This window comes from Mus caroli, unplaced genomic scaffold (genome assembly GCF_978045245.1).
Source record: "Mus caroli unplaced genomic scaffold, Mus_caroli_1 scaffold_2, whole genome shotgun sequence".
Lineage (NCBI taxonomy): Eukaryota > Metazoa > Chordata > Mammalia > Rodentia > Muridae > Mus > Mus caroli.
This window is the reverse complement of record NW_028227257.1, coordinates 27,446,497-27,464,338: the sequence shown is the minus strand read 5'-3', so window position 1 is coordinate 27,464,338 and position 17,842 is coordinate 27,446,497. Positions and strand designations below refer to the sequence as shown.

The 17,842-nt window shown below is 43.3% G+C and overlaps 1 protein-coding gene across 4 annotated transcripts in view; it reads left to right on the top strand.

The window, feature by feature from the left end:
* The first annotated feature begins 1,879 nt into the window (after positions 1–1,879).
* The window catches only part of Csnk2a1 (casein kinase 2 alpha 1), a 47,477-nt gene continuing 31,514 nt past the window's right edge, over positions 1,880–17,842 (top strand). The window contains exon 1 of one of the 4 annotated variants that reach the window (XM_021156528.3): positions 1,880–2,030. The gene's annotated coding sequence lies outside the window, so the exon portion shown is untranslated. Of the gene's footprint in view, positions 2,072–2,144; positions 2,271–17,842 lie in introns of those variants that run through there. The other 3 variants (XM_085833373.1, XM_029470751.2, XM_085833374.1) reach the window with 3 other exon arrangements.

Below are 17,842 nucleotides of genomic sequence, written 5' to 3'. Positions count from 1 at the left end.
TCCTGATCTGGAGCCTGGAAGATACAAGTTTCTGACTGGATCTTGGCATGGAGATCTTGTGGCATAGTGGCTATGAATCCCAGAAGATTAAGACAGGGAGATATCTGAGTTCAAGGTCATCTGGAACAAAGCAAATCCCAGATCCAGGCTTGGTGGCACCTACCTTTAATCTGGGCCACACCTTCTGCTGGAGACCTACATAAGGATATTGGAAGAAAGAAGATTCGCTCTTTCTTCTTTGCCTGCTTGCCTTGTGGGACTGAGAAACTGCTAGATTCTTGGACTTCCATTCACAGTTGCTGCTGAACGTTGTTGGAGAGTTGGACTACAGACTGTAAGTCATCAACAAATTCCCTTACTATATAGAGAGTACCCATAAATTCTGCGACTCTAAAGAACCCTGACTAATACAGATGGGAAAACTGAGGGCCAGAGAAGAGAGTGGCTTCAGACTCAGACACCCAGATCATTGTGGATACTCAAGGTAATTGGGACCAAATATCACAGATATGTCTGAGAGTGACCCGTAAAAGGTAGCCACTACCTTTCTAAAGCCATCAGTACATAATGCAAGCCACCATCATTCCCATGTCATGACGGTGGGGGCAGGAAAGTCTCTTTGGGAGCAGAGGTGCCAGTCAGCTGACAAACTGTGAAAGGGGGGCTGGAGAGGGTGGAAAGCCTATCCCCGAATAGACAGTTATTCTGAGGCAGCTGGAGATAATGGCTGGTACAGAAATAACCCAGCCTCCTCACCCTTGTTTCAGCCCTCACACCTCTGCCCTCCCAGAGGTGAGGCCAACACTGAATAGCATTCAGCAGTACCCCTGTTTACTAGGGGGCTCGCAGTCTGATGGAGGAGCCCAGCTAGAGACCTCATTCTGCTAAGTGATAGTCTGTTGCAGAGCAGATCCTCAGAAGAAAACACACCCCACCCCCACCCCGAATACATCCGACAAATGCATACAAGTTATCCAATCCACAAAGTAATTGTAACAGTTCAAAGAAGGGGAGGTGATACTGCCAAGATACAGGGTTATTTGCAGTCTCAGTGAGTGGAAACATCAGGAACTTTAGAGAAGGCAAGAGACTAAAAAGAGATCTGGCTAAGTTTTGGGGTGGGTATTAAATAGAATTCTCTCTGGTTGCACAAGAGAGAATTTTGAGAATCCACAGGAGAAATTTGAACAAAAGAACATAATCCAGTACGCATAGCAGAAAGTGCCCCGTATCTGTTTGGAGCAGGAAAAGAGCGCAAGAGTGAGGATGAGGGCAGATTGAAAGGTTAGAAAACCCTGTGATATTCTGAATTGGCAGTGCTGAGTAGGAGTCCATAGGAGTGGGGCCTTGTTCTCTAGAGGGTTATTACTATCTTTTTCTAGATTCTAAACTCTAGAGTCACGCCCTCTACGGTACCCAACTTTCGTTAGTCTAAACTCCCAAGTTTGAGGATTGAAAAAAAAAAAAAAAAAAAAAAGTGCTGCTGGAAACCTAAGCCTAGACTAGGGGTCCGGGCATGAGAGACTTCAGCTCCCAGGATGCTTCGCGCGAAAGGTCGCGCATGCTTCGGGACTTGCCGGCTGGTCGCTCTCTCGCTAGGCGTAGTGCAGGAAACACGCCATCTTCGGCTGTGTCAAACCATCGTTTGTATGCCTGATGGGACGCTGAAGTTTTGTCTAGTCACCTATCACAGGTTCTGACTTAAATGCGCTTCTCTGTTAGAATCCTATTAAACCTTACGATGAGCATTCCATTCAGCTTCCAAGTCACCGAACGCTCCCAGAAGACATAAAGCCAGCCTGCGGGGGCAGCGCTAAGTCAGAGCCTCCGAGGGCGGGGCGCCTCCGCCTTTTCCGGCTCCGCCCCGCCTCTGGTTGGGAGGGGGCTTCCGCTTCCGGCAGCGGAGGCTGCAGCCTCGCTCTGGTCCCTGCGGCTGGCGGCCGAGCCGTGTGTCTCCTCCTCCGCCGCCGCCATATTGTCTGTGTGAGGCTAGGGGAGCGCGGCTATTGCCGCTGCCGCTTCCACCGCAGGTACCGTGGGAACCGCGAGCCGAGGTCATCGGGGCGCGCGGGTGAGCCCAGGCCGAGGCAGCAGGGCGCGGTCGCCCCGCACGCTCTCAGTCGTCTTCCGAGCGGCCTGTCGCCTCTCCCTACCCCCTCACCGCACACAGCAGCCGAGGCCCCTGCAGTCCATCCCGGCTGCCCGAGAAGGCGCAGAGCGAGGCGGAGGGACTGGCTGGTTGCGGGTGGGAGCTGGCTGTCAGACTTCAGGTTCTTGCAGGAGGGAGGCTGGACTGGGCGGAGACTAAGGGACAACTTGGAGGTGGGGTGGCGGAAGGGGGAAGGGAGCAGGGGGCCGCGCGCGGACGCTTCGCTGGGGAAGCGCACCGAGGGAGTAGGGCCTCCCGCCGCGCGGGGCAGCCCCTAGACGGGGCTTCGTGCGGTTCCTCTGGGCGGGGCTGAACTTCCTACCTGCAGACCCGGTGCAAGGTGGAGGGGGCCCGGGGCGGGGTTGTTGGGAGAAGAAGGGTGAGGGAAAGCAAGAATTGGGGCCGAACGGGTGGAGTTGGGCTTGAGGGCTCCTTGGGAACCTGGGTGGAGGAGGAGATGTGGTAGAAAGAGAAAGGTTGGCTGAGAGTATGTATGTTAGTGACCTTTTGAAAGAAGAGGACTTTCGAATTTGTTTCTTTGATTTTTGCAGTTTTGGAACAGATCTGTACTAGGTCGGTGGTGGGTGAAACTTCTGGAGTTTGTTTTGGGAAGCACAGTCAAGAGTCGGGAGAATTGCTGTCTTGATTTTGCTTTTGTGGGGGAAGAAAGTATTGTGAAAAGGTGACAGGTTATTTGGGGTAGAGTTGATTCTCTTGTAACGTATCATTTGGAAGGGGCATGGGGGAGAAGACCAAAGTAGGAAGGGAAATTACCTCCCCAGTGCCCCCAGAGGGTTGAAGACCTTATTTTGTCGAATGATTGGTGGTATAGGCCAGTGGCAATGAACTAAACTTCTCCAGGTTCTCAAATATCAGAGCTACTGACTTAGCTGTCTGACCTAAACTCTGAGGGTTTTGTAAAATGGAAGTGTTCCCTAGTTTGTAAGTTTGTTATTAAGGAGTGTACAATTTGTATCAAGTGTTACTGGAGTATGTAGCAGATTGTAAGTGCTCAGTAGATCTGATTTGCTACTAAAGGGGCTAATTGATACTTTGGAATTTCTCCCAGCGAGGTAAAGTTTTATGGCTAAGGATCACTTTGGCAACCATCTTTCTAGTTACTACAAATCAGACTTGCTTAGTAGACCTGAGGCTAAAAGTACGGGACATAAGCTACCTCCCCTATGTCGTCTTGAAAAGTTCTTCTGCTGTCCTACCCGGGCAAGTTTGTCCTTCCCTGACTTTGAAATATTTGGCTTTCGTGTGTTACTGGAGGAGGAGGAGGATGTGTAACTTGCAGACAGAAGGAAAGGGTTGGATCTATATGTAGATTGGTTTTTATTCATAGTTGCAAAGTTAGGTTACTCTATGGCAACTTTCTTCGCAACAAACTAACCTACCATACCTACTTTATTTTGGCTTTCATGGGAAACATCAGAGAAGCAGATCCTTAAAGGGGACGGAGGCCTAGCTTCTGAGTTGCATGGAAGTTGGGTAACTAAGTGGCAATATTTCCACAGTGTGCTTTTTCTGGTTCTTTTGCTCTTTGTTGCTGTATGCTTGCTTTTGTGTTTTGAGACTAGGACTCTTGTAGTCCAGGATGGTCTTGAGTCCACGTGCCCCAGCCTTCAGAAGTATTGGAAATACAGGTGTGATCCACTGTACTCAGCTTCTTGGTACTGGCTTTATCCCTGAAAATATCATTTCATATGTGTGTGTGTGTGTGTGTCTGCATTCATGTGTGCATGTATTTTTGTCTGTGGGTGAACATGAAAGCCAGAGGTGGCTGTCAGGTGTCCTCAGTTGCTCTCCACCTTTTTAGAAGTATGTATCTGTGTGGGGGTATGTGCACATGAGTGCTGGTGGCCCAGGAAGCCAGAAGAGGGTTGGACACGTTGGAGCTGGAATTACAGGCATTTGTGACCTGCCCAACGTGGGTGGTGTGAACTGAACTTTCGTCCTCTACAAGAGCAGTACCCACTCTTAGCTACCAGGCTATCTCTTGAGCCCCACTACCTTATTTTATCTTACTGACAGTATCTCACTAATTCTGGAACTCTATGAACAGCCAGTCCCTGGGATCTTCTTGTTTCTGCTTCCCACCTATGCTGGGATTTTTATCCTGACTTTTTATGTGGACGCTGAAGAGTGAACTTAGGTCTTTATGCTTGCATAGCAAGCACTTTACCAGCCCTGATCATAACATTTTTATATCATATATAGTCATTTACACTAAAGAAAGAGAAGGCTTTCTTAGAAATTTGATTTAAAGACTCAACATAAGGTTTGGGCTTATAACACACAGGCAGATGATACCCAACTTGTGTACTCACAATTCATACATAATCTATAAATATACCTTTATATAGTAGAAAATGACTTTGAAGATGTAGTTAGTGTTAAGATTCTTTTAAAGATTTCCTTTTAAATTATATGTATGTGGGTGCCCATAATGACCAGAAAAAGTTATTGAATCTCATGCAGCTGGAGTTACAGGCAGATATAAGCTGCCTGGTGGGGGTGCTTGGAATGGAACTCAGTCCTGTGGAAAAGCAGTTCTTGCTCTTACACACTGAACCATCTCTCCAACCCCAAAAATCTAAAAGTAGGAGATTAACCTGGGTCCTGACTTAGTCACAGATTGATCACATGAGCACTTAAAATCAGAGTACTTTTTTCAGCTGGAATCAGAGATGGGTAGATGGGGGAAATCAGAGAAATTTAATGCACAAGAGGGACTCCATTAGGTGCTTTTAGAGAAGGCTGAAAAGAGAATATGAGATGGAATGTGGGCAGGCTCAACTATCTGACAGTAAAGATATGGAGACTTCAGTCCTACAACCATAAGGAACTGAATGCCAACATCTGAATGAACTTAAAAGTGGATTTTTCTGTAGAGTTTTTAGCAAGCCAAACAGCTTTGCACACAACTTGATATTTGACCTTGAGATCCTAACCTGGCCAAGCTTGCCCAATTTACAACCTATGGAAATCATAAGATATAAATTTGTGATAATTGTAAACCACTACATTGTTGGTGATATGGTAGCATAACACTAGAATAGGTTTTGGTACCAGGAGTAGGGTGTTGTGTAGCCTAAACATAGAAGTGGCAGTGGGAGGAGGTTGGAAGTATTTTGAGTAGTATGATAGAAAAGACCTAGAACAGATTGTTAGTAGGAATGTGGATGTTAATGACTTTGCTAGTGAAGGTTGAGATAGTGAGTTATGCATTACTGAAAACTGACAAGAGATGAGTGGCCAGCAGGCTTAGCTGAAATTGTATATTGTGCCTTTGTGGAAGGCAGAGTTTGCAAGTTTATTTGCAAATAAACTAGTGGTTTATTTTTGTTTTGTGCATTTGTTTTTTAAGCTTAGATTTTTCTAGCAAGATGTTGAAGGTGCAGCTTGCTTTAATTGTGAATATCGTTTAAAGGGAGTGGACCCCTGTGAGATTCATGAAAGCCTCATTATAATCTTGATAATTTTATGCCTACAGGAACAATACTAGTGTCCACTGAAAGAAGTAGGAAAAATTTAAAAAAAGAATCTCTTTTTGTTTGTTAGTTTGTTTTTGTTTTTCGAGACAGGGTTTCTCTGTGTAGTCCTGGCTGTCCTGGAACTCACTCTGTAGACCAGGCTGGCCTCAAACTCAGAAATCCGCCTGCCTCTGCCTCCCAAGTGCTGGAATTACAGGCATGCGCCACCATTGCCTGGCCTAAAAAAGACTCTTGAACTCTCTGAAATAGTGCTGCTTTTCTCTCTCTTTTTTGGGGGGGGGGTGGGGGGGTTAGGGTTGAGACAGGGTTTCTCTGTGTAGTCCTGACTGTCCTGGAACTGGAACTCATTTTATAGACCTTATGCACCTTAAGTGGAACTAAGAGCCTAAAGGATTGGAATTCAAAGTGTTTTCTTTGGGCAATGAAATAGTCACTTTGGGTGTGTTCCTTACATTTTTGTTTCAGATGTTTTAGTTAATATTCTGTGGCCCAGAACATTTTCTACCTATATTAAGTGAAGTGATGATTTTGTTGTTGGTTTTTGTTTTAAGGTAAGATTTTTTTTAAAGATTTTTTTATTTTATTTTATTTATATTAGTACACTGTAGCAATCTTCAGAGGGCTTCGGACTCCATTGCAGATGGTTGTGAGCCACTATGTGGTTGCTGGGAATTGAAGTCGGGACCTCTGGAGAGCAGTCAGTGCTCTTAACCACTGAGCCATCTATCCAGCCCTTAAAGTAGGATTTTGCTGTGTATCTTTTGCTGCTAGAAATTCACTAGACCAGGCTGGCGTGGAACTTGTTCATCTTCCTGTCTTTGCCTGCTAAGTGCTGGGTTACAGTTGTGTACCACCATTCCATGTGGGTTTTTCTTTTAAACCTGGAAGTATAGATGAGACTTTTGGACTTTAGGTTGATGTTATAGTAGTTTGAAATGTTGGGGACTTAACTTGATATAGGATGAATGTGTGTTGTGAGTGGCACAATGTAAATCTTTGGAGACAAAATGACCCCACTAAATGTTGGATCCCTAATCCCTAGGTTATTATATGGCAGAAGGAACTATGTAATGCGGCAGTTTAAACCTTCATAATGCTGTGACCCTTTAACACAGTTCCTTGTGTTACGGTGACCCCAACCATAAAGTTATTGTTGCTACTTCATAGCTGTTTTTTTTGTTTGTTTGGTTTTTGGTTTTTCGAGACAGGGTTTCTCTGTATTGCTCTGGCTATCCTGGAACTCACTTTATAGACCAGGCTGGCCTCAAACTCAGAAATCCACCTGGAGTGTTGGGATTAAAGCCACCACGTCCGGCTTGCTACTTCATAGCTATAATTTTGCTACCATTATGAATTGTAATATAAGTATCTGATATGCAACCCTGTGAAAGGATCATTCAACCACCAAAATGCCATGGCCTATGCATGTACAGACTTTTACAAGATTATTCTGTCTGTCTTGGTTTTTGCCTTGGAGCTTTAGTCTTAATCTATGGGTCTAAAGCAATGAACCTGCTGGATATGGTAGTCCACACCACACCCTTAGTCCCAGCATTCTGAAAGCTGAAACAAGTGAGTCTCTGAATTTGAGGCCAGCCTAATTTCTGCCAGCCTGGGCTACATAGTGATATTGGCTTTTTGGTTTTTTTTTTTTTTTTGGTTGGGTTTTTTTTTTAATTAATTTATTAATTTTTTGAGCAATGAATTTAAGGACTCCACCCTGCCATTCTGGGATCTGGCAACAGGGAAATTATGAATACAGCAGCCTTGTGTAGCAAAGGGAGCTTCAGCTGACAGCAATCAAAGGAGCCAGGCCTCCAGTTGTACAACTATAGGAAATTAAACCAACAACCTGAATGAGCAGGGAGCAGATTCCCCAGAGCTGCCCGCAAGAAAAACAGCTGGCTGATACTTTGGGTTTGGCCTAGTTGGACTCAGCAAGATCCAGTTAAACCTACACTGCTTCTGACTTAAGAGTTTGTTGTGGTAATTGCTACAGCAGCAATGGAAAACTTTACATTGGCTTTTGCTAGCTTTATTTCAGAATGTTGGGGTGGTTGATTTCTAGAGAAAAAAGGCAGCAAAGATTATTCATAGAATAATGGTATGGAGTGGAATTTATGCCTTGTGCTTGATGTTTAAATGTGTGTGAGTGTTTTGCTGTACATGTGTCTGTGTGCCACAAGTGTGTCTAGTGTCCATGGGAACCAGAGGGAGTGTTGGTTCTACTAGAACTCTTTTTTTTTTTTTTTTTTTTTTCCCGAGACAGGGTTTCTCTGTATAGCCCTGGCTGTCCTGGAACTCACTTTGTAGACCAGGCTGGCCTCGAACTCAGAAATCCGCCTGCTTCTGCCTCCTGAGTGCTGGGATTAAAGGCATGCGCCACCACGCCCGGCAGAACTCTTGAGTTCTAGATGGTAGTAAGCCACCATATTTGTGCTGAGAATTGAACCCAGATGCTCTTAACTACTCAGTCATCTCTCAAGCCCTTGGTGTTTATTCTTTTCCTGAACTTAGATGCAATATGAAGAAGGGACACGATAACCTGCTAAAATGCTGGTTCTAGTGCTGAATCACACACCACGGGTAAGCAGGACTAAAGAGAAGTGTAGGCCAACCAACTTTACTTGAATCTTTTTTGTTTTGTTTTCCTTAGGGTGGGTTTGTTTGTTTGTTATATGGTTTCACTATGTAGACCAAACTGACCTCGAACTCCTGGCAGTCCTGCTGCCGCCTCTTGAGTACTGGAATTCAGGTACAAACAATCAAACCTGGCCCAGTTTGTTCTTTTTTTCTTATCATTTACTAACTTCATTCATTCATTCATTCCTTTGCTTACTTATTTGTTTTTTGTTTGTGATAGTGTCTCCTGTAGCACAAGCTGGCCTTGAATTTGCTGTAATTAACAGTTGTTCGTTATGCCTAGCTTATGCCACTGGGGATCAAACCCATGCAACTTCATGCAAACAGTAACAGCTGAGCCCCATTCCCTGCTTCCTAGCTAGCTATTTGAACAAGGAGATTCATTCAGGATTATTAAGAAAAAGTGGAAGCTGCTTGGATTATAGATAGAATGTTGTGTTTTTGAGACAAAAATCTCACTGTAAACTGACTTGCCTGGTCTTGAACTGAGAGATCTGCCTCCTGAGTTCTGGGATTAAAGGTTTGTGGGTGACACCATGCTCACCATTCTTTCCACTTGTTTTTTGTTTGTATTGCATATCTCTTGTAGCCCAGGCTAGTCTCAGATTCACTGTGTAGCTAAGGATGATAGGCCTGAATTTTACGCTTCATTCTTGGGCTTCTTTCTGTTCTTTGTTCCTCAACCTCCCAAGTGCTGGGTTGGTAGGCCTGAATCTTATGTCTCTTCTCAAATGCCCCTATTTTATCTGCTCTTTTAACACTGTGGTCTTAGGAGCTTTTCTGAGTTGTTTTTATTAGCTGAAACATTTTAGTCTGCTTAGAAAAATAAACAGAAGCTGGGCGTGGTGGCGCACGCCTTTAATCCCAGCACTCGGGAGGCAGAGGCAGGCGGATTTCTGAGTTCGAGGCCAGCCTGGTCTACAAAGTGAGTTCTAGGACAGCCAGAGCTATACAGAGAAACCCTGTCTCGAAAAACCAAAAAAAAAAAAAAAAAAAAAGAAAGAAAGAAAGAAAAATAAACAGAATATAAAGAACTGTTAAGTCCTTGCAAATATTTAAATATTTTGTTTCAGATAAAATTCAGCAGTTTTTGACCAAACATGTTATAGAAATAAAGGGTTGATTCTTTAAAAACGTTTGAGGTAATAATCACATCATTGCAAGATAAAGCAAGGAGTGGGGTTCTGTTGGTTTCTGCAAATTCTGTGTCTTTTATCTTTAAATTTAAAAACAAAACCTACTTAACAACAGTTGCTGTGGTGGGTAAGCTCTTTTTACATTTTTGATGATGTTTTCTTATATTAAAAAGTAGTGTTAAAAAAAGAAAAAAATAGTGTTAAGATTTTAGGATTAAGTATCATGGTTAGAGGAATCTTTTATAATTTGTATGTCAGATCTCAAATACCCTTTGTTCTTTTAACACTGGGTTTTTTGAGTTTTTATTAGCTGAAACATTTTAGTCTGCTTAGAAAAGTGAGCACTTGAAATTTTTCTGTTAATGACTAATGCTCCAATGGGCATTTCTCAATTTAGCTATCTCACTGATGTTCTGTAAGTCTTAAGAAAATCATCCTGTTCAAAAAGAATGGGTAGGAGCCAGGCGGTGGTGGTGACGTGTCTTTAATCCCAGCACTCAGGAGTCAGAGGCAGGTTGATCTCTGTGAGTTCCAGGATAGCCAAGGCTACACAAGAGACCTTGTCTTAAGGTACGGGGGAAAATAGGTGGGGCTGGAAAGATGGATCAGCAGTTAAAAACAGTGGCTACTTTTCTAGAGGGCCTGAGTTCACTTCCCAGCACACACATAGTGGCTCACAATTACCTGTAACTCCAGTTCAAGGTCATCTGGTAACCTTCTTGTGGCTTCCATGAGCAGGAGATAACCTATGGTAGTCTGTGCCTGTGATCACAGCACTGCGGAAGCTTAGGCTGTAAGATCCTGAGGCCAATCTAGGTTACATAGTGTGTCTGTCTCAAGAAAAGATATTCCCTCTAAAATGGGGAGGGGATAATTTATTGGTAAATTTTGTCTTTTTTTTTTTTTAAATCAAAGGAGCTATTTGTACTAGTCAAAGCTATTCATTTAGCAGCCCTAAAGGCTTGCTATATTTTTGGTAGGTACTGTACTAAGGTCCTCCAGGTACCCTTACCCTCAGCTTCACAGTTGGCTGGCATTTGTCATAATAAATAAACTGTGCATAGCTCTTTGGTGCCATGAGGACAATACTATGTGCCCTGGGTATAATTTCTAAGACAGCTGTGGGAATTAGATAGGGGGGAATTAGATTTAGAATTAGTGGAAATTGCTGGGAGGTGGAGGGTCACTAGGGGGAGGTAGGAAGAACTCTACTTTTGGAGAGGTGAGGATCAGACCTCACAACCTCTCAAGCCTTGATTTTGTTACCTCCGCAGCTGGAGTAATAGCATCATGGGATTGTCTTATTAATCTTCAGCTTCTTCATATGTAAAACGGAGTTAGTACCCTCAGGATTCTTTCAAAGATTATTAATAAAATAACCACTAATATTATGCCATTGCTAATGTTGCTACTCTTCTTGGTTTTCATTTTTGGATGCCAAGAGTGAGTTACTTTTTAAAGAAACTTTTGACTTGTACGTCTTGTTTCTGATGTGGCCTGCTGGGTAGGTAGGGTTGTGAATCAATGTTATGTGTAGGTGCCTCCATTACCCAGGTACAGTATATGTTGTCTAGTTTTGACAGATCTAAGATCCTTCCTCTTTTTAAAAATTGTCCAAGCTCTAGGATTCTCTTGCTTTAAGATTGACTTCATCTTGTTTCAGACTCAGGAAAAGTTCCAGGTTTGATAGTCAGTAGACACATAGCCTTTAAGGAGGTATCATTTTCTTTTAAACAGTTTTTTTTTTTTTTCAAATTATATGTATCTGTCTATATGACGGTATGTGTATGTGAGTGTGGGTGGCCTAGGGGGACAGAGGAATTGTACCGTATTAGGAATTAATCTATGGAGGCTTTATAGCATCTTTTCCATATTGCTGTCTTTTTTTTTTTTTTTTTCTGGCCTTGAACCCAGAGATCTTCCTGCTTTTGCCTCCCAGGTTCTGGGTAGTGTGTACCACCACCTCCTGGGATGAATTTGTTTTAATTTTGGGTGTTTTGTTTTCATAGTCCTGACTGTCCTGAACTCTGTATAGACAAGGATGACGTCAGACTCAGGGATGACCTGCCTCTACCTCTTGAGTGCTGGGATCAAAGGCATGTACCACCACACCTGGCTGTTTATTTTGAGTGGACTCTCTTCATATAGTTCCAGCTGGCCTGAAATGTGCTGAGATCCTCCTGCCTCAGCCTCCAAGCCCTAGGATTGGATGCATATACCACCAGGCACCTGCTGCTGCTTTTTTCTTTAAGTTAGTTTATGTGCGTGCGTATTAAGTTTGTTACACTACAGATGCCTTTATCCACTGTGTAGACTAGACTGGCATAGAACTTGCAGTGATCTTTCTGTCTCTGCCTCTTGAGTGCTGGCATTAGAGGCATAGGCCAGCATGTCTGGCTTTGATTTGGTGTTTGGGGGAGGGGGGTGTTCATTTGGAGGTAGGGCAGCATGCTGGGGAATGAACTAGCTATACCTCTGGCTTTGCTCTATATTTTTAAGACATAAACTGGAGGGCTGGAGAGATGGCTCAGTGGTTAAGAGCACTTGCTGCTCTTCCAGAGGTCCTGAGTTCAATTCCCAGCAATCACATGGTGGCTCTCAACATCTGTAATGGAATCTGATGCCCTCTTCTGGTGTATCTGAAGATAACTACAGTGTATTCACACATAAAAAGGACATAAACTGGAATGGGGAGAGGGGTAGACAGTCCTAAGTGAGGCAGGGTCTTACTCTATAGCCCTGACTAGTCTGGTACTCACTCAAACTCAGCAAGCTTCCTGTCTCAGTCTCCCAAGTGCTGGAATTATTAGAATGAGCTACACTCATTCTAATACTACACTCAGCTAAGATGTAAATTCTTTTTCTGCTCTTTTTATAGAAGTGATAAGATTTGTTGCAAATGGGGCCGAACTCTATATCACAAGTGGCCAGAGGATAACTTTCAGGAGTTTTTCTTTCTACCATGTGAATCCTTGAGATTGCATTCAATTGTCATTTGGCTGTCCCCATAGACTCTCTGTTTACAAGTGATTTTGTTTACTTGTTTTTAAGATGCGTCCTCTATGTATAGTCTGTTTTGAAATTTGCTATCTAGACCAGATGGGCCTTGAACTTGTAAAGATTGTCCTGCCTCTGTCTTAAGTGTAAGGTTTATAGTCATCACATATATCTCCACACCTGGCACAAGTCATAAACTCTGCATTGGAGTTACTCTGGTTGGTTGGTTGGTTGGTTGGTTGGTTTTTTGAGACAAGGTTTTTCTGTGTAGTCCAGACTGTCCTCAAACTCAGAGATCCACTTGCCTCTGCTGCCCAAGTGCTGGGATTAAAGGTGTATGCCAAAACCAACTGATTGATCTCATTTTTGTTTTTTTCTTCTTTTGGGGTTAATGCTTTTGAGGCAGGGTCTAGCCTGTATAACCAAGACTGGTCTTGAATTTGAGTTCTTTTGTCTTGGCCTCCTGCATGCTGAGATTACAGGAGTAAACCATAAAGCACAGTGAAGGTACTTTGATGGCTCTGTGATATTGGGTGTGTGTTTGAACTTAATACCTCAAATGTGCTCATAGCCGAGCTGTAGCCCCAGACTTCAAACTTACCATCTCTCTTTTTCCTTTTGTTTTTGTCCCTAAGGTACCAGAGATTGAGCCTGTGGTTTTGCACATGCTAGACAGTCTTCAGAGCCTTTATATTCTTAAAATGTAAAGACTGTTTGTTAAGACCTAGTAATCAGAATAGTAAATATTCAAACATGTTGATTTTTTTCCTTTGTAATTTAGTTGGAGACTTAATTTTTCAATGGAATTTTAATGAAAATTAGCTTCTATTCATCTGTCTTTCTGTACAGTTTTCCTCCCAAAATATAGCATTCCACATTTTTGATGTACTGGAGACTTTTCAGGTATCAGTCCTAAGGACTTGAGTATCCATTGGCAGCTACCTAGGTTCTTGTCTAGTTAAGTGTAGTTGTGTTCCTGGCTTTTGTTTCTCCCATTATATTTGACAGTTTCTAGAAAACTTGTACCAAGATAACCTTCATACACCTTTAAAACAAAGGCTTTGTTTTAAAAGCTCTCACTTTAGAACCACCCCATCCCCACCTCACCTTACATCTAATGTAGCTCACCGCAGTGGTTTGTTGTTTTATTTTTTCTCTTGAGACAATCTCACTAAATACCCCGATTGACCTAGAACTCACTTTATAGTCCAGGATTGGGCTTGTACTCCTAGATTAAACAAAACAACAAATGGTCAGTTTACAGGATTTAAATACCACAGGATTTGTGGTATTGAATTTAGCATAAAGAACGTGTTTAAACAGACTTGAGGTTCAAACTTGTTCTTTTCTATTTAGTATTCCTGTAATTGAGGGAGAGGTACACAGGCTATTTAACCTCAGGACCTGAGAGGATGCATTTCATGCCACACCTAGTTTCAGAGACATTCAAATGATAGCTGTGATTATTACAGATGTAAATGCTGAGTTCTACTTTTGGTATTTAGGTCTCAGACAAATTTTTCTGTCCCTATGCTCCAGAGAATGGTGGTCAGTGGGATCGGGTTTCTCACTAAGACTCATTTTGCCTCTGCTGTCTGATCAGAAGATAAAATCTACAGATAATGACTTTTCTGCCCATCAGTTACATTTTTAGGGTAACAGAATGACTTGGTTTCTTTTCTTTTCTTCCTTTTTTTTTTAAATAAATGATTCACTTTGTTGGCAGAAAGCCCAGTGCTACTGTGTCATTTATTTAACACTGATACTCACAAATGCTAATGTTTTTGTTTTACCATTTTTCATAAGTTTGTTGTATGTTAGAGATACTGAGATACTCCTGCATTTTCTTTTCAAGCATTAAAATTATATATCTTGTAGGTAGGACTAAGAGCAGAAGGCACATTTGTATGCTAGGGTTGTAATCTAAAGATAAATAAAATACCCTGTGGGTCCCTCCGTCAGTGAGTTGTATTATTGTGACCCTTATGGAATTAGGTCTTACTTTGTAGTCCCGGCTGTCTTGGAATGGTGCCATCATTCCCAGCTTTAAAGTAATATTTTAGGGAGTTATCTGGGTGTCATCCCAGGTGCATATAGAATTGTTCTATCACTAAAGCTATATCTGTAGCTGTTATAAATATTATATCCTAAAATCAGACCCTTAATAGGACCAGAGAAAATTTACTGTTTTGAATTGGAAGTTTTCTTAAGTTTACTGTTCAGTTGAAACTTCGGAATTTTAAAGTCAGAGAAAGCCAGGGAACTCTCAAAATTCTAGTTGTTAGTTTTATTAATATTGTTTGTTTTGTTTGAGACAGGGTTTCTCTGTGTAGCCCTGGCTATCCTGAAACTCACTCTGAATGCCAGGCTGTCCTTGAAAAGAGATCCACCTACCTCTGCCTCCCAAGTGCTGGAATTAAAGGTATATAATGCCACACCTGGCCAAGCACCACTTTTTCCTTTTTAATTACATCTATTTATTGTGAGGATGGGGCACATGAGTCCTGGTGGTTCTTTCCTTTTACCATGACCTGGGGTGCATATGGTACATATATAGGCAAGGAAACACTCGTACAGAACAAAAATAAACGGTTAAGAAAATAAAGGGCAAGGTGTGGGGGTGCAATACCTTTAATTTCAGCACACAGAGAGGCAGCAGGAGGAGGAGCACTGTGAGTTCAAGGCTGTCCTGGTCTACATAGCAAGCTCCAGGACTGTGCAGAAAGACCCTGTCTCAAGATGATGATGATGAAGAAGCTGGCGAGGTGGCTCAACAGTTAAGAGCATTTGTTCTTCCAAAAGGCCTGGGTTTGAGCCCCAGCACCAACAGGGTACTTCTAGCTCCAGGGTCCCAGTACCCTCTTCTGACTTCTGAAGGCTCTAGGCACATACGCAGGAAAATATACATACAAATTAACTTAAAAATCAACTTAGGATTTTTAAAATGTGTGTGGGAGTGTGCACACATGCACGGTGTAACACCTTTGTGAGCACATATGTCCAGGCGATCAAACTGAGGTCATCAGGCTTGACAGCAGGCTCCTTTACCTGCTGAGCCATTTTGATCCCCACTTCCTTTATTTAAATTATTTAATTTGAGGTAGGGTCTCATGGAACTCATTGGTCACAAATTCACTATGTAGTTGATGGTATGTTTTTTTTTTTTGGTTTTTGTTTTGTTTTAGTTATAGCCAGGTATGGTGACCAACACCTTTATGCTTAGCACCATGGTGGCAGGTGGCACAGAGGTAGGTAGATCTGAGTTTGAGACCAGGCTGGTCTATATAGTGATTTCCAGGACACTCGGAGTGACCCTGTCTCAAAAAGAAAATAAAAGGCTGATTATTTTCTTTTTGTTTTGCCTATGTGTGTGTGTGTGTGTGTGTGTGTGTGTGTGTGTGTGTGTGTGTGTGCATCACATGCATGCAGTGCCTGTCGAGGCCAGAAGAGGATGTTCAGATCCCTCCAGAATCAGCAGATGGTTGGGACCCTGATAGGTGGGTGCTGGAAACTGAGCGCAGGTCCTCTTAGTTCAAGGCTAAGAATTTTTGCTTTATTTTAATTTCTGTGACTGTCTTTATGTGTGTCTCTGCTCTGTACCACATGCATTCAGTGTCTCTAAGGTCAAAGGAGAGCTTTGGGTTCTCTGAAAGCGGAGCTACAGATGGTTGTGAGTTGTCATGTGAATGTTGTGAGTGGAACCTGGGGTTTCTCTACCACCGAGCCATTATCTCTCCAGGCCAACCTTGAGCTTCTAATTTTCCTGCTTCCACCTCCAAGATACTAGGATTATAGGAATAGGTAGGTCACATAGCAAGGCAATGCGCCCCCACCCCCAACACACACAGCTATAGAGACTCTTGCTTCTTGCGTCTCTAGAGGCTACCTTAAAATAAGTTGAAATGTGATAACTATTTCTTCCCCCAGTCTTCTCCATCTTCACTCTAAGCCTAAATGTATAAACTTCATTCACTCAATGCTCCCTACCTTACAAGAAAGACTCTTGGCTTGGCTTAAGCCAGAACAAGATTTTAATCTTCAGGGTTAACAAAGGTCTTTCAGCTTTTCTTGTTTGCTTGCTTGCATGCTTGCTTGCTTCTCCGGGACCTATTTTCTCTCCATTTTTGACTATAATTACCTTTTCTGAGTCAGAGGACCTAGGAGATCTACAGAATGTATCCAGCATATTCAAGGCCCTAGGACCACCCCTAGTGCCTTTTTTTTTTTTTTTTGCTATGTGGCAGGAATGCTTTTCCCTCTCCTCTCCTCTCCCCTCCCCTCTCTCCTCTCTCCTCTCTCCCCTCCCCTCCCCTCCCCTCCCCTCCCCTCCCCTCCCCTCCCCTCCCCTCCCCTCCTCTCCTCTCCTCTCCTCTCCTCTCCCCTCCCCTCCCCTCCCCTCCCTCCTCTCTCCTCTCCCTCCTCTCTCCTCTCTCTCCTCTCTTGGTTTTTTCGAGACGTTTCTCTGTATAGTCCTGGTTGTCCTGGAACTTACTCTGTGGACCAGGCTGTCCTTGAACTCAGAAATTCGCCTGCCTCTACCTCCCAAGTACTGGGATTAAAGGTGTGCACCACCACTGCCCAGCTCAGGAGTGCTTTTCTTTCTTTTTTTGTTTGTTTGGTTTTTTCGAGACAGGGTTTCTCTGTATAGCCCTGGTTGTCCCGGAACTCACTCTGTAGACCAGGCTGGCCTTGAAGTAAGAAATTTGTCTGCCTCTACCTCCCAAGTGCTGGGATCAAAGGCTTGCGCCACCATGCCCAGCTAGGAGTGCTTTTCAAGACAGGGTTTTTATGTAGTTCTGGCTTGTAACTAGCTCTGTAGACATGGCTAGCCTTGGACTCAAAGATCCACCTGCCTCTGCCTCCCGAGTGCATCACTATGCTTAGCCAGTGCTGCTTGTATAAAGAAAAAAAGGCAAGTTTCTTTTGACTGACTGTTTTGTTTTTCTGGTTTTGTGGTGCCAGGAACCGTCCTTAAAGGTCTTGGAGATGCTGTGGAAGGACTGTATATTCCAGCCCTGGTTTGACTTGAGTTTATAGCAAGGGAAGCAAGGACAGTGTTCTTTCCCTGAGTGTTGCAGAGATGATTCTGCAGCAGCGCTTAGGTGTTTTTCTCTCGTGGTGGTTTTTCTTTCAAGCATGATCCTCTATGTGGAGGCAAAATATTCCTTATTTTGTTTATGTATGTATGCTTGTGGGTGGCCTGAGCATGAAGGTCAGGACAGCTTGCAAGAGTTCTCTACTGGGCTGGTGAGATGGCTCAGTGGGTAAGAGCACCCGACTGCTCTTCCAGAGGTCCAGAGTTCAAATCCCAGCAACCACATGGTGGCTCACAACCATCCGTAATGAGATCTGGCGCCCTCTTCTGGAGTGTCTGAGGACAGCTACAGTGTACTTAAATATAATAAATAAATAAATCT